General features: G+C 46.5%; 1 protein-coding gene across 7 annotated transcripts in view; it reads right to left on the reverse strand.

Moving 5' to 3' along the window:
* The window catches only part of LOC146786091 (eukaryotic translation initiation factor 4 gamma 1-like), a 1,219,153-nt gene that overhangs the window by 1,106,754 nt on the left and 87,422 nt on the right, over nt 1–24,977 (reverse strand). For 5 of the 7 annotated variants that reach the window (XM_085635575.1, XM_085635572.1, XM_085635570.1 and 2 more), the window contains exon 2: nt 16,747–16,824. The exons of the other annotated variants lie outside the window; for them this stretch is intronic. The gene's annotated coding sequence lies outside the window, so the exon portion shown is untranslated. The remainder of the gene's footprint in view (nt 1–16,746; nt 16,825–24,977) is intronic. 7 annotated transcript variants of the gene reach the window in all.

Consider the following 24,977-nt stretch of genomic DNA (forward strand, 5'->3'; position numbering starts at 1 on the left):
GCAAAATTCCCCCGAATAGCAGACACTGATAAATCTAAATACAGGCCTTAGTTCTACTACTCCACAAAAGGTCTGGGTGAAACCGGTCTTTTTATGGTGAAATGCAGGTGTCATCGATCCCGGGACACACTTTGTACAAATGGCCTGGACATGTCCAGGTATTGGTCTGTTCTGGGCAGATAGATTTTTAAAACTTTGACATGATAAATAGGAAAGAAGGTGTTCAACGCATTCAACTTAAGGACACTTATTCATGGAGCAGTCTTAAGAATCTGGTCTTGGCCTTACTGCCAAGACAGAAACCGTTCTTGAGATTTCCTCTATTACACATTCAGTTACTACAATTTGAGAGACGTTGGCACATCATTCTAAAAGGTCAATTCAGCGGATCCCATTTGCCATCTGAGGATTACAGAACACATGCTGTACTTCTAGTATGTTATGGGAGGCTCAGCAAAAGTAAAAAAAAGTCTGGCTTTAGCCAAGACCATTTGATTTTAATAAAATCATACATACATATGCAATATACTTATAGGGGCTTTCGTCCATTCCTTTTCATCCACTGGTCTTTGGAGTCACACATTTTTTCTTTCATCCACTGCAGCATACAGCTTGAGGCACTGGCTCAGCCCACTGCTACCCTCTTCAGCTACTGGCTAAATTCAGTCTGAGTGACAACATTCTGCTCTTTCACAAGGACAAATCTACTCAAAGTAGTCCTCTTCAGTGTCAGGGACTACTAATGCAATCAGTAGCTTGACACCCAAATATATTTTGCTTTTAATCCAGTAAAAATTAAATATTGGCTAAGGCCCAGTAGTTACCCCCAAAACGTATTTAAATGAACCACGAAAAACCAAAACAAGCACTAAATAAGCCAAATGCTTGACAGCCAACCCAAGACATACTGGCGTTAGCAATGCTTGTATTTTACAAATAAATACTTCAAATGAAATGATTGGAAGTGCCATGAACCTTTGGCAAATTACAAGTACGCAGGAACATGAATAAGAATGGAAGCCTTTCGAAGATCTTTTAGTACTCACATTTTACAGCTTCCCTTGATAGGAGACTTTATAAGCTGATTAATATTTAATCTATGGCTACGTGGATTTAATTGTGCTAGTTAATCACAAGAACATCGGTTAGTATCCGTGTCTAATATTTAGTTTGTGTGTGGAGGCCAACAAAGCAGGGCACATAGTAACACATTTGTGCATTACCCATTATAATGATTTTAACTAAAACGTCTTGATACCAACTAGTTACTGATACTACTGTGACTACAGCAATAGTTTTGAGATCTCCCGACTGGTTAACAGAAGCATAAATAAAAATCAAAATATCCAGTTTACTGCACAAATCACTTGTACTGGAGACAAACATTCTCAGCTTCAGGCGTCTCCAAGATACATTGCACAAACACCGAGAATAAGGAACCCGTTTACTCTTGCATGCAGTTTCCGGAAAGCCTGAACATTCAAGAATGATCCCAGCATCGAGGAAAATCTCATCTCTCATAAGAAATTTAAGGACTCATTTCCAATGGCACTCTTGAAATAGAACATGCCAAAAAGATATTACACAGTTCTTCTGTCTGCTTGTGACAAGGTACACGTTACACAAACTTTAGGAAAAATTCCACTGTCCATTCAAAGCACCATGGCCATACAAACTGGGATTGAAAGGTGGCAGGAGGTTTAATACCAACCGATGACTGTGGCTCTGGACACCAACTGGATTGAAGCATCACCAGCCAGAAAAAGACCTATGGGCAGTTGGTACAGGTGAAGATGGTTCCAAATATATCACATGTGTAGATGGAACAGGTTATAAACACATCACCTTTGCCTTTTGGTACATCCTCCTAGAACAGAGGTATGAAGCTTTTGCTCTGAGCCCCTCTCAAGCAAAATGTTTTGGAATGAGGTCCCTCCCAAACTGTATGGCAAGGATTTGGGGACTGGGAGGGTGAGGGATGATCACAGGGGGCAGGGATCATGAGATGATTTCAGGGGTGCTTTTCTGTAGCTCGTAATCTACACTAAATGTGGGAGTTCTAAAAAAGCAACAGCATCAAAAACAGAATTGAGCAAAAACACTACTACCCCAATGCACTCCACCTGCTGCACTAATGATGGCTGTAGCCCTGAGAAACAGGCTACCTCCTCTTTCACTCGTCCACCATGTCGGACCATTACTTCAATCTCAAAACCAGTCCGGTCTCTTTCTGAAAGAAAATGGAGCTACTGCATGCTGCCCCCCTTTTATTTGCCAAGGGTGCCAACTGTCCTAACAAGGAAAACGAGCTTCCCTGCCCACATTTTATAGTATAAAACAATAATTGTGATGCACTAGGCCCCTGGGGAAAAAGTATCACTGCACGTATTTTACTAATGATAGCCACTGCCTTGCTGTCGCCTGGAGTTTAACAAAATGGGCTCCCATCTCACACCATCCCTCTCCCTCCCATCTCAGCATTCCTCTCCTCTGATGCCTGAATCATGGTGACTCCTCTGCTTCATTTGTTTCCCTCCCTTGGGTCATTGCTCCAAGGCGCAAAGAAACTAGCACAGCAAGTATGCCCTGGTCCTCTAAAGCAACTGCAGCACCAACGATACCTACAGCTCTACGGAGCAGGCTGTCTACTCTGCCCACTCAATGGGGCCTTTACTTCTAGGCCTGATGCAGTTGTGTACAAAATAAATAAACAAGCACATTTTGTCCCCCCTCCTCCCCCGTTGCTCTGTTCCCTTTGATTAGTTTAACTTGCATTTATTTTTCATTTAAGGGGTGTGCATGTTTTTATATGCAGTTACCCGAAGGTGGGAAAAAAAGCATTAAAAAGCTCTTTTGAGCCATGTGTTTGACCCGACTTCAGACTATCTGCCCCATGCAAGGGACTTTAGTTTCTGTTCAACTGCCTCTGTATAAATCGACCAGCAGAGGTCAGTGAAATACCAGAACTGGTTTCTGGTAAGGGACTTTATTTTTCAGGCAACTGCCTCCATTTAACTTTGATTGGAAACGACCAGCAGAGGTCAGTAAAATATCAGAACCACTTTAGCATTCTCTAGATTCCAGTCCATAGAAATGTTCTTCCACAATCACCCGTAGACAATATTTTTTTCAAATCTTGTATTTCTCTCCATGTTTTCCCATATCTGGCGTGTCACGCAGTTTGGTGCTTACTTTCCCTCAATGTGAAAGAACAGTAGATGTTTCAGCACCCAGGCTAAGGTGTTGCATAGCTAAATACATACAAGGTCCCAAAGGCGAGACCGATTACATTGCAAATGGTTTTTTTAAGGGTGTTAACTGCTGTATGTAAAGGAAGACAGCTTAGAAACACGCTTTCTTAATTTACATGTAATTGCAGACCCATTTGTGTCCAACCTGGGAACACAGCCGCCTCTCCCCCACCTCCACCACAAATAGGGCCAGCTAGCTCCACAATAAGTGGTTTTAAGAGTAAAACCCATAGGTTGTAACACTGGCCATGAGAGTAAAGGGAATGAAAAACATTTGTGGGTTGGGTGAAAGTGTCAAACCCAAAACGATGTGGAATGAACACAGTTATTCAAAGTGGATTGTTAGATATAAATACATTGCACACAAAGTATGAACATAATCATATGAATTACAGAGCTCACAAGATGGTTTCGGTATGGAAGATTATCGACCCCATTACTCAGCTCACTTTTCTAGGTAGTGAAAAAGTAAGTCACACATTTCAGCATACTCTGAAGTGAACAAACTGCTGGACAGTTGACCTGGCTTTTATAAACAGCAGAGGGTCGGAACATTAACTTATGCTGTGCCTCAATGATCGCAGGAACACCTTAGATGACAGAGGCTCTACTGGTTGTATCTGCCTCACCTATTTCAGTAGGTCATACTATTTTTTATTAACAGGCTTGGTGAGCTGGGAATCACAGGGATCGTGGCTGCCTAGTTTGCTTTATTTATGCAGGGTGGTTTGGAGTTTGTAATCTTGGCACCCTTTCAGTCAAGGCAATTATAATCTACTAAGGGCAGCAAACGAGCTGATGCCTATCATGATTCTAGGCAAGTCAAACCTTTTGCTTAGATGGAAAGAGCACCCCGTCATTCTGCAGATAAAATGAAATGATTTTTGGAAAAATTCATAATTCTCCAGTCACTAATAAAGCTGGAGAGCTGCCTGTCATTCTTTAGCTAAAGACCAGAAATCCCATCAAACTGAATGGTAATAAGACAACTGCTGCTCACGAGGAAAAGTGGAAACTGTTGGCATGGATCTAGGTCCTCCAATGCCCTTTATTGTACGCTCCACTGGTGCTAGCAGTCAGAGTTAAATCCTTGGCGTTCTTTGATTGGGACACATTCAGGGCGCATATCAATGTAGAGGTCCTTCCAGCTAGCGAGTACTGCTTTCCAGACTTCGTATCTGACTGACAAAAAACCCTTCGTTTCCAACCCAAGACGGGCAGCCCTCAACTAGTCTGTGCATTTGTTCTATCCTGCATGGACTATTTAACAGGGTGGCCCTTCCAGAGAGAGCACTGTGTAAACCGTAGAGGATCTAGAACTTTGGTAGGCATGAGAAAGTTAGACTGTCAAATGCTAGAAAGATGCTTCTCTGGATGCCTGTACAAATACAGTTCAAGACCTTATGCAGAGGTTGTTTTTCTTGTTTTTAGGATACCAACAAATTCTGCTTCTGAGAGGATTCTAGAGAACTCAGTTACGGTCCTATGTGCAACTTACATCGGCTGCTAGTCAAACTTTCTGGCTCTGGAAGTAGATTCTCAAGTCATCTACTGAATGACTAGCCCGTTCACAGTGTAGGGACTGCTTTTTTGGAAGCTCTTCTAACAGTTGGCATAGAGTCTCCAGGACAAAGATGCTACTCTGAGTTAATACCCAACTTCGGGCCAGATGTATCAAAGGGTTTTACCCATTCTGCGTCTATGGGAAAATGTGTTCATACATATGGCCCTAGGTCCCTGTAGTCACCACCACCTGGGATCCAAAAGTAGGCATTTCACCAATAAAACACAGCAAAGACTACATGAAACTGCCTACTTGAACATCACATGAACATTAAACAAACCAATGTTTTAACACAGTACAAGAATCGAGAACGTAAAGACATCGAAGTCTAAAGACTATTGCAACATTTTTAAGCAGCTCCACTTACAAAGCATGCTTGTATTTAATGCTCTCTAAACAGCTGCAAGAGTTAACGCGCGAGAAGCGCTGTTAAGGGAGCAGGGGACAATGCAAGTTCCTCCCCACTTCCAAAGAATGTGCTGATAATACATTACTCACTCATGTGTCGGGAACACCCTTCAAAGAAACTGTTCAAAAAGATGAATGTGCTATTTTAACCATGCACACGGGTGGACTCAAGTTAGTTTTGGCTGCAAAGCCTTTCACTTCAGGTAGCTATTGATATCAGAAACTAAAAGGCCCAATTTCAAAACATTTGGCCAGAAACTACCAACTTACAGCTCTGTAGTCACTGATAAGGTGCATAACAAGTGCTCAAAGATACAACTTAATGGTGTTCAGTACAAAGTTATGGAGAAGTGTATGGTCAGATGTAATCCAAGACACTTAAAAAAAAATAAAAAAATGCTAAGTCGGCCACAGTCCAAAGAAACTGGTCTTTACTGACTGTTGGAGCCACAAGTCCCAGCCAATATCCAGGAGCCACACGCAACCTGCCAGTGCATTGAGTTTTATGATAAAGACTACGCTGGACAGAAATTCTGTACTTCGGAATGAACTAAAAAGGCAATTAAAGACAGGGCAAAACCATCACTACCAGTGCATTACGAAGGGATTAGTTGAAAGTGACTAAGATACCTTGGCAGAACAAACGGTCCACATCTTCAGTCAGGACACACAAGCAATTCTACTGCGGACACCATCTGTAAATGGCTTTTTTTTTTCTTTTCGGCCCAACTTATATTTCCAGTGGGTCATGTTCCTCTTGTGCAGGCGAACCCTCAAGCAACATCTGAACTTAAGACAATGCAATGTGTCTGACATACAGTTAAGCAGAGAACAAAAAACAATGTTCCAACTTGTACCTCTATACAAATGGTTAGAGTTTCGAATTTTTGGTACCTTCTGCAGGTCAGCCCATTCAGCTTATCGCTTGGAGCTTAGATAGCTTGAACTCAGTTGTACACAAGCAGATCAGCTCCTTCCATTTAGGTTGAGGATCAGCCAAATCAACTACAGAATTCAGGTCAGACTAAAGATCTAAGAGGTGGACTTAATCATAGCATTTGTAATGCGCACTACATACCCGTGGGGGGGCTGCTACTGTTCGAAGAGCCAGGTCTTGAGAAGTTTTCTGAAGGTCAGAAGGTCTTCGGTCTGCCGTAGGTGGATGGGGTGGGTGTTCCATGTCTTGGCGGCGAGGTGGGAGAATGATCTGCCGCAGGCGGTCACTCTTCGGATGCAGGGGACAGTGGTGAGGGCACAGTCTGCGGAGCAGAGCTGGCAGGTGGGGGTGTAGAGGCCGAGTCGGCTGTTGAGGTACGCTGGTCCGGTGTTGGAGAGCCTTGTGTGCGTGGGTGGGGAATTCGAAGGTTATCCTCTTGTTGACAGGGAGCCAGTGCAGGTCTCAGGTGGGGTGCGATGTGGCTGCAGCGAGAGATGTCGAGGATCAGGCGTGCGGAGGCGTTCTGGATGCGTTGGAGCAGTTTCAGGAGTTTGGCTGGGGCTCCCGCGTAGAGTGCGTTTCCGTAGTACAGTCTACTGCTGACGATGGCCTGGGTGACCGTCCTTTTTTCGGTGGGGATCCACTTGAAAATCCTGCTTAGCAAGCGGAGGGTGTTGAAGCAGGAGGAGGAGACAGCGTTGATCTGCTTCGTCATGGAGAGGGTAGAGTCAAGGATGACCCCGAGGTTGCGTGCGTAGTTGGTGGGTGTTGGGGGTGTTCCTAGTGCAGTCGGCCACCAGGCATCGTCCCAGGCCGAAGGGGTGGATCCGTGGATGAGGACCTCCGTCTTGTCAGTGTTCAGCTTCAGTCAGTTGCTCCTCATCCAGTCATCGATGGCCTTTTTCCTTTGAGGAGATTTGGTTTTGGTGGTGTGGGGGTCCTTGGTGAAGGAGAGGATCAGCTGGGTGTCGTCGGCGTAGGAGATGATGTTGAGGTCGTGCCGTCATGCGACAGCGGAGCCATGTAGACGTTGAACGGCTGAGGGATGAGCCTTGGGGAACGCCACAGATTTTCCCGGTGGCTTCGGAGCGGAAGGGGGGGCGGGGGAGGCAGATGTTCTGTGTTCTGCCAGAGGGGAAGGAGGAGGTCCAGTCCAGGGCCTTCTCGGATTCCAGCGTCGGAGAGGCGTGTTCGCAGTGTGCGGTGGCAGACCGTGTCGAAGGCGGCTGACCGGTCCAGGAGGATGAGGGCCGCGCTCTCTGTTCTCTAGCAGGGTCCGGATGGAATCGGTGGCGGCGAGGAGGGCAGCTTTGTGCTTTCTGCGGAATATGGAGTCTCCTCAATAGCCTCTCGCCACCATTCCAGAAGAACAATCACAAATTCTTGATCAATTGCAGCTTTTTAGGGGTCAGCAAGTGTGGATTTTGGCGAGAGGTCCACAGCACAACCTGGAACTTTATTTGTAGTGGCAAAAGATCAAATATTCAACTCCCAATGAATGAGCTTGTCAGTTGGATACAGGACACGTTTGAACATTCCTCAACTCATACCCTTGTTCAGAGTTCACCAAGCCCCCATCATCCCTTCTCTTTGAAGAAAGTCTCTTTATTGCTCCAAGTGTTTTGTCAAGTTGTCCTCCATTCGAAGAGCTTTCTTTATCTTTGCTGAAAGCAGGTTCATTTTCTGCTCTATTGCATTTATTATTTGCTGTTACTCCGGATATCAGTATACTGTTTACTATCCAGCCATGCTACTGATGGAGCAGGTAAAACAAAATTTTGTATACCTCCTCTAATTTGCATGAAATTAATTACGTAAGCATTCAAAAATTAACATGTTTGCAGTGGGAGTGTTATTAATCAAACTTTACATCTTGATAAACAAATACACGTGGGACTAAATTGCCAATTGCATGGCAGAACAATCAATTAACTATGGTACGCAAACTAACCTTAGATTGTGGTGAAATAGTAAAATTGAATGATTTATGTTGCTTTGTGATCGTTTGTGCTTTAAAGTTAGAGTGGTAAGTATTATTGCTTTAAATGTTGCTACAGCTAGGAAAATTATATATTGGGATTATTATGGGTTTGAACATCAGAACTTTCATTTCTATATTTTAATTGCTGTTATGTCTATTTCTGCTCAAGTTGGCATTCGGGCCTACTAGGCCGCATTACCCCAGATGGCGCTCTATGAAGCAGATGCTACCATGTGCACGTGATGACTTCTGCGCATGCCCAGATGGATCTTGAAATCCCGAGGTAGCTTGAACTACTGACATCGTGTTCCCTGCCAAGGCCGAAAGTCGGGAACTTGTTCGCCAGCCAAAGGATGACCAAATGAAATTCGAGGAAGAGACAAAGAGGACCTATCAGTGGGACCCTTTTATCTTGGGAAAGAGATGCAGCTACTGTTTCCCCGCATGGGAACGGAACAGAAAATATCCATTTGAAAACTTTGTGAAAAGTCACTAGGAAGAACCAGTTTGCACTGGGAATATTCAATAGACTACAGATAACCCCGAACTGTCCAATCAGAACATTTGGTCTGCCCTTAAAGTTGCTATTCTAACATGAAGGGGGGAAAAGGTATAAAACCCATCATCAATCATTACGTAGAATGAAGAGTTGGAAGGGTTGGTTGCAGCAGCGTTCGTCGGGTGTTGGTTGTGGCTGAATATATCTTTGGTTATTCCTTTGAGTTTCTTAAATTCTATGCTATAAGTGAGTGTAGAATTGGTCCATGCTCCGGATTGATGATCGGACTTTGCTGAAATTTATTTTGCATGCCGGTTTGATCTTTTGGTGAGAATTGGACTGCCTGTTTGAGGGAGTCTTCATTTGAGAATGCAGATAAATCCCCGTTTGATCTGAACCTTTCATCATTTCTCAATTGGTAATGATTCAATGTACTTTTCTGAAAATCTATGTTAAAAGTAATTTCTGAATGTTCATATTTTTCTCTTTAATAATGTAATGATCAATTAACGAGCTTTAGAAAATAAATGACAATTTAAGAGTTTAATTTACGCTAAGATAAACAAAACTGAAATAAATGAGTTTGTGGTTTTTAAATTAATTGCATAAAATATCAAAGGTTTCCTAGACTTTAATTGTGTTTTAGTTGGTTCTAATTCACCATCAACTAGTCCAACTAGTTGGTCCATCGACCTAACAGTGAAGTGCCTCGATGATAGGATTCTGAAGCTGTATATAGAATGTGCATATAATGTAAAGCAAATTAATCCGGATAGGTAAAAAGGTACCCACATGTCCAGCAGCCTTTCTCCTGTGTACAGAATCGGGTGTGTTCGTGTAAAGATAGTGTGTTGGTGTTATGGGCCCCAACAATGAATGAGTGCATGAATGAACTGATGTGATTAAGGATCTGTGACATAAGGAGAATATGTAAATGTAGTCCTTCCTGCTGGATCACTACCAAAAGTGCCTCAAGCGTTTGCTAACAAGAGAACCTCTTGCTGCTGTATTTTTTCCCCCCGACGCAAGATATAGCTGCCTGCCATGCTATCTTGAGTATCCAGCAACAAAACTCAGCCATTAAACTTAAACCACTACACATCTATTGTATAGTACATAGACTTCCTGGGTAGCTGGGTATAAAACTAAAGGTATCAAACCGACAGGACACCACATCAGGAAAGTTGTGTGTGACTAGAAATCTGTACAACTAAAGCATTCAGAAACAAAGACCAAGGCAACTTACAATATGCCCATTTCACTTTGAGGTCTTTAAACACAGTTCTGTTAGAGGCATCTTACACTAGAACAACTTAAGTTCTGAAAACAATGATCCCCTCCTTGTTGGGTACATAAAGGTTTCTGGAAACGCGTCAGGGGTTACCTAGAAAAATTCTTGTGAAATTCACCCAAAGCACTAAATGAGTCTACAGATACCCAAGGAATGGAACAATCAATCACTTCAAGAGATGGGGTCAGGTCAAGAAATGTGGCATCAAAGTGGTCCGCACATGTAAAGGAAACTACCTGCTAGAAGCAGGACTCAATTTACCACCAGTCTTGCCAGGCCCCACCTTCAAGTAAGGCTGGTGTTGCATCCTAATCAGAGGATGCAAGTTGATGCACATGGTACAGGGAAATCTCATGAAAATGGCATATGGCAATAGACAGTATTTCAGAAGAACGAAAAAAGTAAACCTTTGTTGTAATTTCTCTATTCAGTAAGAAAGTCTACTGCAATAGCACAGGAATGGTGAAAAGCAAACACTTTTCAGCCTCCTTGACATCTCATGCAGCAATCTCGAATGAGTTTTGTTTCTTTCAGAAAACTGGACTGGCTAAACCACTTCACGTACAGCCTACCCATTAAAAGAACTAGTTTCATTTTTCTTTTAATGTACCTCAAAGTGTTTGTGTTCTGATTGCAATAAATAAGCCTCAAGATTGTAAACAGAGGTACGTAAACAAAACATCCTTGCAATCAAAGTTAAAAACTTTAATCAGGAAGTTAATACGGATGTGAATTAGGCCAAACAGCAATGTATGCAGCAAAGCTGACTTATACACAACTTAAAAAAAAATTTAACAATCTGTGGCCTTTCCATGAATAAAAAGACCGTTTCATTCATCAAAAGGCCTTGTTACACACTGCGCATGACGATGCCAGCCAATGTACACATTGGCTACACCAGGGTGAACGACGCTGTTTTGGGTTAACATCCCTCTTTTCACTTACGCCTTCCTATACCCCATCTACACTGTAGGATGAACTGCTACCAGAGTATTGTCACTGTAACTATGATGGGATGGGTCTGTCCATCCACTTTAAGAATGGTTTGTTATTGTATTTGTTACTCACTGTGGACACGATTAAATGCCAATAAAGAAATATATATATATTTTTTATTTTTTAAAAGGCCTGGTTACACAAGGTCAAAAATCCAGTTGCGAATGACCCCAGAAAAACAACTAGGATTACTATCGTAAAAGTTTAACAGCTTACACATTGTAAATAATTATTGAATTCAGAAATATTACACTATAGCAGACGTGCCTTAACAACCAAGACCTACTGGCTTTACCAGTTCTTATTAGCACGCTCAGATAATTGTGCGAGGAAAAGTTGGTTATAAATATTTATACTCCCTATGGAGGTGTATAGATTAATTTACTACCTCTTGAATTGGTACAAGACGTCACAGAAAACCATCTCATGCAGCCATAGTGGCAACCCAGATGAACTGTATTTGAGTCGGCAGAGAGAAAGGAGAGGCATATAGGAAAGTACCCAGAAAAAGTTAGTCTCCAAGGGATAGGAAATTCATGAACATGACTGATACTTTTTGCATATGAATTTCGGTGGGGCGCAAATAATTCCGACTTGGAATACCCATCCTCGAAGATTGTGTTGATGTTTTGGGGACTTCTTGGGTTTCCATTTATTTTTGGAAGGGGGTGGGGGGGGGGGGGAGATTTGAAAACTACAAGTAAGCTGGCCTGTTTTCTTGCAAGCACAAGCAGAATCATGGACAGGAAGAAGGCCCGGCGGCCCTGCGGTGGAGAACAAGTGCCCCATTGTCTGTAGAATTGTCCCTTGATGTCCAAATACACATTAAGTATCGGAGAGAAGGTTAGGACCACAAATATGGTCTTTACAGCAAGCTTATGTAGAGTCATTCAGTGGCCCTACCCTACAAAACCATTTAGGGGGAGTGGGGGGTGATCCATGCAGTGCTTCTGCCTCCACTCTGATCTCCGGGGGGTTGTCACGAGCCAATCTACAGCCACAAAAGTGGTATCCTACCAAAAGAATTACAGCATGGTCTCAGCATCCTAGAAGTTAAACGGGCTTAGACTAACTACAGCATACTGTTAACCATGCTCTACTAGTTGGAGAAGCAAGAAACGCAACTGGAATTTTGTATAAGGTGCTACCCTGATGCACAATGCCTGAAATCCCAGGAGGCGGTTTCCCAGGAACAGATCTATAGGTTGCAGGACAGGTTACAAAAGGAGGAAGCTTTTGAAAGTCGAGTGACCCCGATTAAATGAATCTTTTTTATAGGCAAACGTATTTTAGTGGCTCATGGCAAATCCATGACTGCAGATGGTCCTCTTAACAGTGCCCTTGCAGCCAGTATGGCTAATCTTTTAAATGTAATGAAAATGTATTATGCGCAGCCAACATACAAGAGAATGGGCTTCTGGGTACTAGATTGTTGAATGCAACATATTGTAATACCTGATAGCCAAAAACGTAGCCAGGTTTTGATCTCCTTAGGTGGTTCTAACCTTTATCATGAGTTGGTTCAAGAATTTAGCACTCAGGAGTGCAAAAGCATGGCCCTCCCTAGGGTTGGGACGGTGTATGGGAGGGCGAAGATTGAGGGATTAGGAAGATCTCAGCTCAGTCAGTCCTATAGAAAGCAATATGCTTATGAACACTGATTTTTTTTGTTTTTTTATTGGATGGCTCTAGCTCAAAGAGAGGGCCTTCAATTTATTTATTTTTTTAATTCTTTTTATTAACATACATAAACATATTGGTCACCACAGTTTTAACCTTCGAGTTAGTGGTTCAGCCTTGGACCCTTAGACAGTCCTGCAATTTAATATGGTACAGCAGAGCAGGATCAGACAATCTCGTCAATTTATTGGGTTAACATTTCCTCAAGGGGAGAAGAAACTGGGAGCTACAGATGTTGCCGCGGTACGCATTCCAGGGAGACCAGACCGCTACCCACTTCCCGGGGCACCCTCTCGAAACATACACTATCTTTTCCTGCAGCATGCACCAGTCCATGTCTTTCTTCCATGCTCCAAGCAATGGGGCCTCTTCCGCCCCCCAGAGGCGCGCTATGTTACGCTTTGCAATCACCAGCCCCAGTGTTGCCCACAATTTGCCTTTTACCGGTAGGTCAGTGGGTTTCCAAATGTTTAAGAGGCATCGTTTAGCCTCAGGCCGCAACCTTACCCCCCAAACCTTGCTTATACAGTCATGTATCTTTGCCCAGTATGTTCGAACTTGCGGGCATTCCCATAATACGTGAAGAAATGTCCCCCTTTCCCCACACCGCCTCCGACAGAGACCATCCGTACTCCTCCCCATCAACACTAGTCTGGTGACCGAGATACACACCCGGTGTATTATTTTGAGTTGTATCAGCCGCAATTTTGCCGATATCGCCACTTCTTTGGGGGAGGAGAGCGCCTCTCTCCTTTCCTCCTAGTCAATTTCCAGGCCGTCCACCTCCCACTTTCCCCTGAGGGAGCCTAGTGGATCCGGGGAGTGATGTATGAGTTTCTTGTATGTGACAGATATCGATCACCCTTTTCGGTAAGTAGCCGTCGAATAATGTATTCTCTAGGGGGGGGAGGATTCCGGGAGCGTCGTCCCCAGCGAAATGTTAGATTGAAGAGAGTGCCAGACCTGCATATAACGGAAGAATTCCGTGTGTGCCAACTCGTGTGACTGCTGTAGGGAGGCAAAGGGCACCATTCCCCCAGCCCCATAGAGGTCCCCTATACTGGATATACCGATCAGATCCCAATTGCGGAATCCCTTAGTGCGTCCCAATGACCCGAGCCTTTCCGACACCCAGAGCAGGGTTGCCTTCATAGGGCCTTCAATTTCAGGTAGTTTTCTATGGGCAGCCTGTGCAGATGTGCAAATTTAGAAGCAATGAAGTTCTGTCTCCATAGAATTAGCCAGGGTCAAATAGGGGGAGAGGAGTGGGGTGAAGGAGGTAAACACTCTGTGTTTAAGGTTGACAAATACAAAACGAGCAGCTACAGATATTATATGCTGCATATAAGATCCTTGTCAACTTTGATTCCAAGATTTCCAATTACCATAGATGGGGTGAGAAACACCCAGTTTGAGTCCACCAGTCTTGGGACCATTGCTGCACTTCCTCGCCCAGTATGAGAATATCGGTCTCGTCTGATTTCAGTTTACGTTAACTGTTTTTTCATCCAGGTGGATACTAAAGTAAGGCATTCTTTAAAGTTTTTGCTCCTCGTTCCATGATAATCTTAGAGACCTGATCAGTTGGGCACAATTCCCATATCGCAACTCTTCAAAGCCAAAGCTTCCGATTAAGAGAAGCTAAGGAAATCATATATTAAGATGGGAAGGGCTCAATAATGACATGTGGTAGCCGGGCTGGACTGTGGTTGCTCCGAGGAAAGAGGTGCAGGGCGAATAAATTGGACTCGATTGAAAGAAAGTTTCTAATCATAAACCTAGGGGGAGAGCCAGGTTATCACACCACAGCTGAGCAACAGAGTCTTATATTTTTAGTGCTCATTTCTTGCCATGAAGCAAAAATACTTTGTGAACTTGCTGAAGGAATAGCCACAGCAAGCGTAATGTAGACAACCAGAATGCACAACCAGTCTTTCTGGACATCACACAACAAGGAACAGAAGTCTGAAGTTCTGTAGAGGGAGGAGCGGTTTCAGATTATAGATACTAGGGCAGGGCCCATCAATACCTTTTATAACAAGGCAGTAGTAATATTACGTACTGCTCCATCTCAGTGTGTGACTGGCTGCAGTTAGGCAGCTGGGATAACTGGAATGTAAATTAGTCCTTATTACAGTGAGAACCCAGGTGTGGGTGACCATTTGCATCAAATGGTGTTGGAGGAGGGGACAGCCTAGCCAACATCAAAGAGCAGTCATTCCAAGATGCAGGCAAGGAAGATAGAGCAATGATTTTTCTCTAAATCCCCTTAGCACATTGGTGGGAAGGATGAAAAGTGGTTGAAGGTCTCAAAGATTTGGAACAACCTGTGGTGCTGGCCTTAAGACTGGAACACCTTGGACATCTGAAAGGAGGGCTCTGATCCTGGTCAGGACCAGTTCAGTGACACTGAGCAATTTGGCCAGGTTCATACCAGTCTTGTACTGCTGAAGAAACTCAGGGGATTCATAAACGTTCTTGCCACTGAAGAGAAGATAAAGGAAGCCCATAAAAAAGTAGCACATTTGAAATGACATTACAAACCTGAAGACATCAGTAGCTTCTGTTAAACCAGCATATTTTGCAGGCAGAGCTTACATTTCTACCCCTAAAACAGTCGAAGGGCAAGTATGAACACATGTTGAATTTGTGCCACAGGCTTAGCTAGCCATGATGTGCCAAAGTCGAAATAGCTAAAGAGTTTGTACAGCACCAAAAAAAAAAAAAAGAAAAAAGTTGGAATATCCTCAGGTCCCAGTACTTATTGTCCTTAAGATTGGCAGTTCAAAGCTGTGCTTTTCAAATTTCCTGAAACTATGAGAAGATGGATGATAATGGCTCTCAAAGGGGATGGTGGCAGAGGCCACTTCAAAGAAGTCACTGCTCCCCACTTTCTGCAAGGAAGCAGATGTCTGGACGGCTAAGGGGCTCGAACGCACAGCCAAAAGGAAAGGATGCAATAATGGGAGTGCATAACACTAGAGTGGACTGGATACAGTTGGCAGTCAGACGTTTGGAACCAGGAACTCCAGTACCACTGCCTGCCCTGTAGAACCCGACAAGGAAACAAATTGGTTAGGCCGGTGCCATCTAATGCTTCAAGTGTTTGAGTGTTGTTAAGGAGAAGAACTACATTAAAGCACTGTCTATGCACTACAGCGAGACAATGGGACACTTCAGTCAGACCCTCAGCAGCCTTCTTCTCAACCAAGGAAGAGCCAGTCTTGCCTACAAGTACAAAATGGATTGGTCTTAGCTAGCTATAAACCATGACACCCAACAGAAGTATTTATGTTCTAGTCCTTGTTGCAATCTCCACACCACCTACCAAGTTGGGCTAGCTGACTCACAACAAGGCTGTAAAACGCCTGCTCAAACTCCTGTTGCAAAAGGCAAGGGAAAAAAAAAAAAAAAAAAAAAAAAAAAAAAAAAAAAGGAGTGCGAGATCGTATGTACATGGCCGCTGAAGCTAGAACACCTAAAAAGACTTGCTTGATCACACATTGCATTCAAACGCATTTGTGAATTAGGGTCATACTTGCTCCGTCACAGTTTCAGAAAGGTCCTTCCCAATGTAAGCACACAGATTATGTAAGAGAAGTTGCTGACACAGAAAGGAACACAGCAGCGATGGGCATGCATTTATCATAATAGGTACACTTTGGTTAAACAGCCATTTGAAGCAGTGTCGTCACTAGGTGCCACAGTGCTCAAGCTGAGAACAGGACGACACGGAAGTTCCAAACACTACAAATTTGCAAGCCGTAAAACTGCGCTGGCTGAACTCACATAGTTACCACCACCTTTCTTGGATTTAACTTGCATTTTGAATTTAAGTACAACATGTCGACTTCTGCATTGACCATCATCGCATGATAACAAGAAAGTTGAAAAGCCTGTCCAGATACTAAATTTTACCACTGTTCTTAGAAAAGGTTTGCTTCACTTATATCAGCAACTATGAAAGATGCTTCGCCATTTCTGGGTCACAACCAGTATCGCAATGCGTAGTCTCACAACCCATACTGTCGATCAAATGAATACCACCATCCGACTAAATACATGAACGACGAGAGGCAACATTCCAGCGAGGTGTGTAATCAAGGAATGGATTTTTGAAAAGAATACATGTAACTTACTGGAATCATCAGACCGTCCTTTCAGCATATGTAGTACGGAAGAGACAGGCGGGCGAAGCTGATGCATCTGTTAGCGTTCTGGAAATATACAAAAACGAAATTATCGAGGGTAGTCACTCAAAAACCTATCTGGCAAAGAGCCCTGCTGAACACAGCAATTCTATTCTTGATGACTTGCTACACATACAATGTATCCAACTAAATGGCGATTGTGCAGCGCAAATCTATCTTGGAAGAAACAGTTCAATCCACCCTTCATGTGCAAACAGCAAATTAAAAGTGTAGACTTAGCCTGTCACAAAATACTTTGACAGATTACCAACTACATGTGCGAGGAAAAAAACAAAAACAACAAACACCGCATGCACCTAAGGTGTGATGTAATGCCCAAAGTGGTTGAGCGTATAAACTCAAGAACTGAGTCTCTTATCCGCTGCGCAACTGGTTCCTAGCAATACCTTATTGACCAGCCCAAATAGGGCACACATAGCCCAGGGGTTGTATTCCCTTCTGGAGGGGGTCTCACCTGGCAGTTCAGGATGGACTATTGCAGTTAGGAGCAGGGTCAATACTTATTAGGCCTGCCTCTGGTAAGAGTGAGAGGGTGAAAAGGGACGGGTTGAAATAATGCTACCCACAGTAATTGTCGGTGTCGTGACTATTTACAAGCATTCCTCCCATCAAGCTGTGAACGTATAATGCAGACCTACCAAGAAACAAGACCAATCCTAGATCATCAAGATTGTTCATTTTCATTACCACTGTGGGGGCACGAAACTTCACGAGAAAAGGCTAGAGTGCACGCGAGCAGGGTTCGCTGTTCCCATCACGTTAGTAAACAGCCACGTAGTAGAGGGACATTTTCACTGAATTGCTCGGATGCAATGACAATACCTCAATCTCACAGAACTGGGGAAGGGAATCAAGAAGAAAGCACCAGACTATTCCCTTCCACCTTCAATAACTTGTAGAGTCAAGTGTCACCTTCAAGGGCAGGACAATAAGGGCGGATAAACTTATCAGCGCTATACATTCTGTAATTTTTCTAAATACTTGCGCCGCGACACATTTTAATAATGTAAAGAGCCTTGACACAAAGCTCTCCAATATAACGTTGCTCCTAAACAAACTCACAAGCAACCCTGGGTATGCTGGCAAGCTATCGAGCAATCTTAAAATTCCCACAATATGACAAAATTACCAAAAAAAGAAGAAGCCTCGATGAATATGAAGTGAATTCTACAATTCCGAAGAAATCTTAGAGTGAGAATTATTTAAGTTGAACCTGTCAGAGTAAAGTCTCATGGTCATAAATTACAATACAAAACCAAAGGGGATGATGGACGGAGAGTTGAACAATGCAAGCACTCACCCCAGTCAACTGATCTGGGTTTAATCCATTATCATTCTTTAGCTCACTCTGCCACCCCAGTTCAGACATGGCCATATGCAAATCAGTCTGACCCTGTGCATCATGGGAACAGTCCAGCCCGAACTGCCAAGCCATGTCTTCCCTGGACCGGAAACAAGCATCCTGGAACCGGCTTCGGGTTCATAACCCTCCTCAGCCAGGCTATCTTGAATCCAGTGGCAAAGTGAGCAAGGGACCCACGTCTGGGCATACCCTGCCAACTTAGGGCAAACGAAGCAAAACCAGAGGGGATGATGGACGGAGTGTTTGTACAATGCAAGCACTCACCCCCAGTCAACTGATCTGGGTTTAATCCATCATCATTCTTTAGCTCACTCCGCCAATACAATACACAAACAGTACAAAACAGAACCGTAAATAAATCACTTTGAAGGCTATTTGTTCCCTTTTGGGGGACAGAGGTGAGGGTAGAGTATGCAAGTGCACAGCCGAAAAGGTTGAGCGATTACCCATTTAGGTGTTTAAATGGCAGGACGTACCGCTTTCATGGCGGTCCTGAATGTGCATCACGGAGTCAACACATTTTCTCAGCAACATCTGCATGATGTCCACTGGCTGAACTAAAGTCAAAGGCATTGACGGGAACCAACTGTCTGAACAACATTATTAATGTTTCACTGGCATATAAACAGATGTTAAAAGGTCCACATGGTCGATTTTCGCTAGGACAGCCAAAGCCTCAAGACAAAATATGAGGAAATGATCTGAAAACTTAAGTCGGACCCATCAGTCTATCCACAAATTTTGTGCTGCAAGTCTCCAGCCCCACGCAAATCAATTGCCAGTGTCTACTAGACCACCCATTAACACAGCTGGACCACTGCACCAGGGCATATTCAAAATGGCCAGTAAACAGTGAGCAACAAGTCATAATAAGAAAGTGCGGCATGCCTGTAACAGGTGAGACTGCAGTAAAACATCAGGGCCAAAGAGAGGTTAAGATCCAAATCACAGGCTTATTCCTTGTAAAGAGACTGCCCAACCACCAAGAGACTAGTGTCCTGTCAATTTGTCGCCTCCAAAAAACATTCAACCTTCCGCCCATAACTAACCAAGAATGGAATGGTTCTACAAACCCCGTAAGCGACAACCACTTAGAGACCACCCACATTATATCCCAAAAACAAACTAGAATTCTAATAAAAGTTACAGAAAAAGAATAGTCTGGGAACCAAGAGCAAATTTCACAAAGGCTTTCAAATAGCTTTCACCAAACTACTTTCCTCTCCCTATGCTTTACAACACTTTTTCCTTTACCAGAGTCAAGCCCACAAACCATTGTCCAGATCTGCTTACCTGCCTTAACCTTCCTATTCAAATTTCAGCTTGGTTATCTGAAGTTAGTATATTTTTTTAATTCTCAGGGTTTATAAAAAAAAAAAAAGAAAAATCGTAAAATCGACCTTAAGCACCTTCAATCTTGGGCCAGCTTCTCCATTTATTTTGGTTACTTTGATCGCTCTTCTATTGTCATTTCACTCCTTCCAACAATCATTTCGCCTCTCGCTACTTTCTCAACTAAGAGGAGTCTCCAACACCCTTTCTTCACTCTGGTCATGGTAGGCTTCCTATTGGTAAACAACTCCGAAGGAGAACTCCCTTAAGAGGTATGAGGTGCAGTCTATAAAAAGACTGCTCGGCTCTTCTTTCCAGCTTCTCCCTCCAGTCTTTCCCAACAAGATAACTCATTTCAATACTTTATTACATTTAATTAAGGAGGATATGAGGAGGAGCCTAGCGCGCAACCAAGATGGCCACGTAGGTGCGAGGCTCCCGAGGACCTCCGCGACCTCCTACGCCTATCCTTCAATTATCCTGTCCTAGATGAGGGGACTGTGTTGGTGAGCCTGAGCTGAGGTGGCATCCGTTTTCCGCTTCCAAATCGGACCTCGGACACCGGAGTGAGCACCGATCGAGGTTTGCGGCCTTCTCCTCGCCGAACCCCGGATTTGCGCTGTGGGGCGATCCAGGGACAAAGTGAACAACAGCGGCGGGCAGGGCTTGGCGACTCGCGTGCCCTGCACTTTCACTTTCGCACCCCCCTTGCTGTTTCGGCGAGGTTGGGTCGCGGGGCTTTGTGTGTTGGTGTGGCCTCGCTGGGAGAACCTGCCTGCCTGCCGGCTGTGATCTGCCCCGCAGCCTTGTGGTGACCCCCCCCCGGGTCCCGTGAACCGGCTTGCCTGCCCCTCACAACGTGGCTGGTGCGACCGGGGGACTGGGACCATGTCCACGAAGCAAGATGGCGATCGGGCAAAGATAAAATCGACCCGGCGTGGCATAGCCCAGCAGTCCAACAGCATGGACCGCTATACCCTCCAGAAGGGGTCTCCCGAGGTGCCACGCAGATCCCCTGAGGGCCCTGCTGATGCTCCTGATCTACCCACGGACCTGACTCTGCGGGATGTCATGGGCGCCATTGCTGAGATGAAGGCCTCGGTGGGCCAGCGTTTTGATACACTGGCGCAGAAGATTGACTCGGTCCTAGTGGATGTTGGCCTGGTGAGGGCCGATCTTTCCAAGACCAATGACCGAGTCGATTCTTTGGCCCACACCGCGTCGGGCCTTGTGACGGATGTGGCGGCCCTACAAACGGAGGTGCGCCGGCTTACTCAGGCAACCGCGCTGATGGATCGTCGCCTGGAGGACTCCGAGAGTCGGGCCCGGAGGAACAACATTCGCATCATCGGGGTGCCTGAGGGACGTGAGGAGGCGGCGGCGGACCTCTTCGTGGAAGACCTGATCGTCACCCATCTCCAGCCGAAGGGGCTGAGTAAATTTTTCGCGGTGGAGAGGGCCCACAGGGTTCCCGGGGGAAGGCCTAAGGTCGGAGCCCCACCGAGACCTCTCATTGCCCGGATTTTCAACTTTCGGGACAGACGCTATCCTGCAATCCTCCAGACTGCAGGGACCGGTTAGACTTGACAATATGGATGTTAATTTTTATCCTGATTTCACCCCAGCGGTCCAAAAACAGAGATTGAGCTTTCTCGGTGTCAAACGCCGACTTCGGGACCTTAACCTCAAATACGCCATGCTTTTCCCAGCTAAGCTGCGAGTGGAGGTAGAGGGTCGCACGCACTTTTTTGATCGTCCTGAAGCGGCCGGGGACTGGCTGGACACTCTGTCTGGGGATCGGGATCGGGGGGCCGGGGGGGGAGCGGTTGGGGGAGAGGGCGCACCGGATCAGGACTGAGGGACTCATATTGGGCCTCGCTCGGGACGACAATGATGCCATGTTCGTATAAGGTCCCCTCCTATGGAGGTTGAGTAGGGTCTCTTGGGGGTTCTCCCTCCTCCTCTGGGGGTCTAGTTAGTTTATCTATGGGGCGACAGGCACACTGCACGTTGGGGGGGCTGTTCGGGCTCATGCAGGGGTGCAGGGAGGGGGGAGTTTTGTTGGGGTGGGTGGGTGGGGATGGGGTGTTCGTTTTTCTCACAAGGCAAACTTATTTTTGTGCTGGTTCTCAGGTGCTCTCGGGGGGACGAATGATGGCTTCTGTGTATGATGGGGGGTAGGGAATTAACTTTGTTATCTTGGAACGTAAATGGACTGGGGGACAGGATCAAAAGAGGTGTGGTCCTGCAGTTTCTGAAGCGACTTTCGCCCGATGTAGTCTTTCTGCAGGAGACACACCTTATAGGTAATTTCTTTTGTGCCATGAATCGGCGTGGCTACCGCCTAGTGGCCCATTCGGGCTTCACGTCGGGCTCTAGGGGTGTGGGCATCATGGTGAAGAATTCACTCCCGTTTGAAATTGATGAGGTGCTCCACGACGATAGGGGACGCTACACTGTCTTGGTGGGGAGAATGGAGGGCAAAGTGGTCGTATTAGTGTCAGTGTACGTCCCACCGGGGCTGCAGTCGACCACCTATGCGGACCTGGGGCGCCTCCTCCTTGGCCTTCCGGGGGGGCTCCTGATAGTGGGGGGAGATTTCAATGCGGTGTAGATCGCCACCCTCCTAGGGAGCTCCCCCGGGCACAGGCGTGGCTCCCCGGCCTCTTGGACACACTGGGATTGGTGGACTGCTGGCGCTTAAAACATCCCACACAGCTGCAGTACACTTTCCACTCTGGGGCCCATGGTAGTCTCTCACGGCTTGATTATGTCCTTGTCCCGGCGGCCCATGTTGGGAGGGTGGGAGAGGTTCGCCACTTGGCACGGGGTATCTCGGACCACTCCCCGCTCCTGCTACATTTCGATGTCTTTCCGAGGGGTGAGGGTAGGATAGCCCCAATCAATCCCTGGTATCTGCGTGACCCCACCATTCGTGCTGACTTGATTAAATCCCTGCAGCGATACTTTGATGAGAATGTGGGGTCTGTGCCTTCGGCTGTCTCCCTGTGGGAGGCCTTCAAGACGGTACTTAGAGGGGAGGCCCTATCCCTTATTTCCCATGCCCGGAGGCGCGAGCGGGAGGAGGTGACCCGGGTGGAGGCGGAAATAGCCGAGTTGGAGGGTGATCTAGACGGTGGGGTGACGGATGCTGCACTACATGTCCTCCAACTCAAGCAGGCGGCCTATAGAGCCCTCGTCACGGAGGCGGCCAAGGGCCTCAGCAGAGAACAACAGGGGCGACTGTATGATGTGGGTGATAAGGCTGGTAAATTGATAGCGTGGTTGGATAAAAAGGAGAGAGCGAATCGTGTGGTCCCGCTGATTGAGAGAGAGGATGGTGTGTGTGTAACTGAGCCAGAAGAAATTGTCTCCTGTTTCGCGGATTATTTCCGCGAGGTGTATTCCCCGGTCTCTTCCTGTTCGGAAGAGGATTCCCGTGCCCTGCTCAGAGATATTGCGCTGCCGTCCCTTTCCGGGGAGGACAGGGTGTCGCTGGACGCTGCCCCCACCTCCGACGAAATCGCCCTCGCCATACGCTCGGTCGCTTCTGGCAAGGCCATGGGCCCGAATGGTATCCCTATCGAGTTGTACAAGTTGCGACCGGATACCCTGGCGCCCCACCTTCGTGCAATGTTCCTGGCGGCCCACTCGTTGGGCTCCCTCCCGCTGGACCAGCGTCTGGCTACAATCGTGGTGATCCACAAGGAAGGGAGACCTCGGGACCGGGTAACATCCTATCGTCCCATCTCGCTACTGAATGCGGAGCCCAAAATTCTCGCCAAGGTACTGGCCAATCGACTGGTCGGCGTGGTGGGCGATTTGGTTCATCAGGACCAGTCCGGCTTTATTCCCCATCGCAATACGGCCCTTAATTTGCGGCGTTTGCATGGGGTGCTCGCACGTGTCCCATTCATACGTGAGCCGGCCATTTTGGCGTCCTTGGACGCCACCATGGCGTTTGATACGCTTGAGTGGCCATACATTTGGGCGATGCTAGCGAAGTTTGGATTTGGCCCGGCGTTCATCAGTTGGGTCAAATTGTTATATTCTGGCCCATTGGCGCAGGTGGTGGTAAACGGGAGAGTGTCGGCCCCGTTCGAGCTGGGCCGGGGCACGCGACAGGGCTGTCCCTTGTCGCCGCTCCTGTTTGCGCTTGCCTTGGAGCCCCTGGCGGAGTGGCTGCGGTGGCACCTCTCTATCCGGGGTCTCCGCTGGACCCCCGAGTATGAGGACCGCGTGTCCCTATACGCTGACGACATCCTCTTGTACCTAGCCTCCCCGCGTAAATCACTGATAGTCCTGGTTGATGTTTTACATTCATTCGGTCGCAACTCTGGCCTTGTCATCAACTGGGCTAAATCATGTGTGTATGTGCTCTCTGGGGAGGCTCCCATTCTCCCGCGGGGCTGTCCGATTCAGATCGCCTCGCGGGGGTTCAGGTACTTGGGCGTCTTCATTACTCTGGACCCGGAGGCCCGCTACGAGCGGAACTTGCTTCCCCCCCTCCAGCGCCTGAAGGAGGACGTCGCGCGCTGGCGGCGCCTGCCGCTCTCGCCGCTCGGCCGGGCGGCATTGTTCAAGATGATGTCGTTGCCACGCTTCCTATATGCTTTGCAGAACACAATGGACTTAGTCCCGGCGCGCTACTTTTGTGAGGTGGAGAGTCTGCAACGCCGTCTGTTCTGGGACGGGAGGCCGCGAATTGCCCTGGCGAAGTTGACGCTCCCGTGGTATGACGGGGGGATTGCCCTCCCGGACATTAAACGGTACTATTGGGCCTCCCAGCTAGCTGCAATTAACCATGGCTTATATGGGCCCGCCTTGAACCCGGCATTCGAAATGGACAAGACGCTCCTGCCAGGTGGCGACTATAATCGAGCGCTCTATTCTAGCGCGCTAGACGCCCGTCTGACGGGGCCTACGCGTGTCATGGTGCAAGTGTGGCACGCGGCCAATGCTGCAATGGGGTGGAAAGACCGTTTGACCCGGGCGTCACCACTATACGCGTCTGAGCGGTTGGGCTCCCTATGGACCTCAAAGGGCTTTGAGAAATGGGACCTCATAGGCATTAGTAAAGTGGGGGATCTCTGGACGATGGGAGGATTTAAAACGTTTGCAACGCTGCAGACGGAGTTTAAGTTGCAGGGCAGCGAATACTTTCGGTGTTTGCAGGTCCGTCATGCGCTGGGCTCCGTCTTTTCGGAAGTTGCCTCCATCCCGGAATCTTCCCCCCTAGAGGATAGAATGCTGGATGGGCACGTCCCGGACAGTACGATCTCCCTGATATACAAAAAGTTGATTAACGACCGCTCGGGCCTGTTGACTCCCCTTCGTGCGGCTTGGGTTGCCGACGGGCTGGAGTTGGACGACGAGGACTGGACCTACGCGGTAGCCTCCCCGAAGGAGGTGGCCATACCGGCTCGCCTTCGATTCGTCCAACTCAAGATACTCCACCGGGTTT

This window comes from Triturus cristatus, chromosome 11 (genome assembly GCF_964204655.1).
Source record: "Triturus cristatus chromosome 11, aTriCri1.1, whole genome shotgun sequence".
NCBI lineage: Eukaryota > Metazoa > Chordata > Amphibia > Caudata > Salamandridae > Triturus > Triturus cristatus.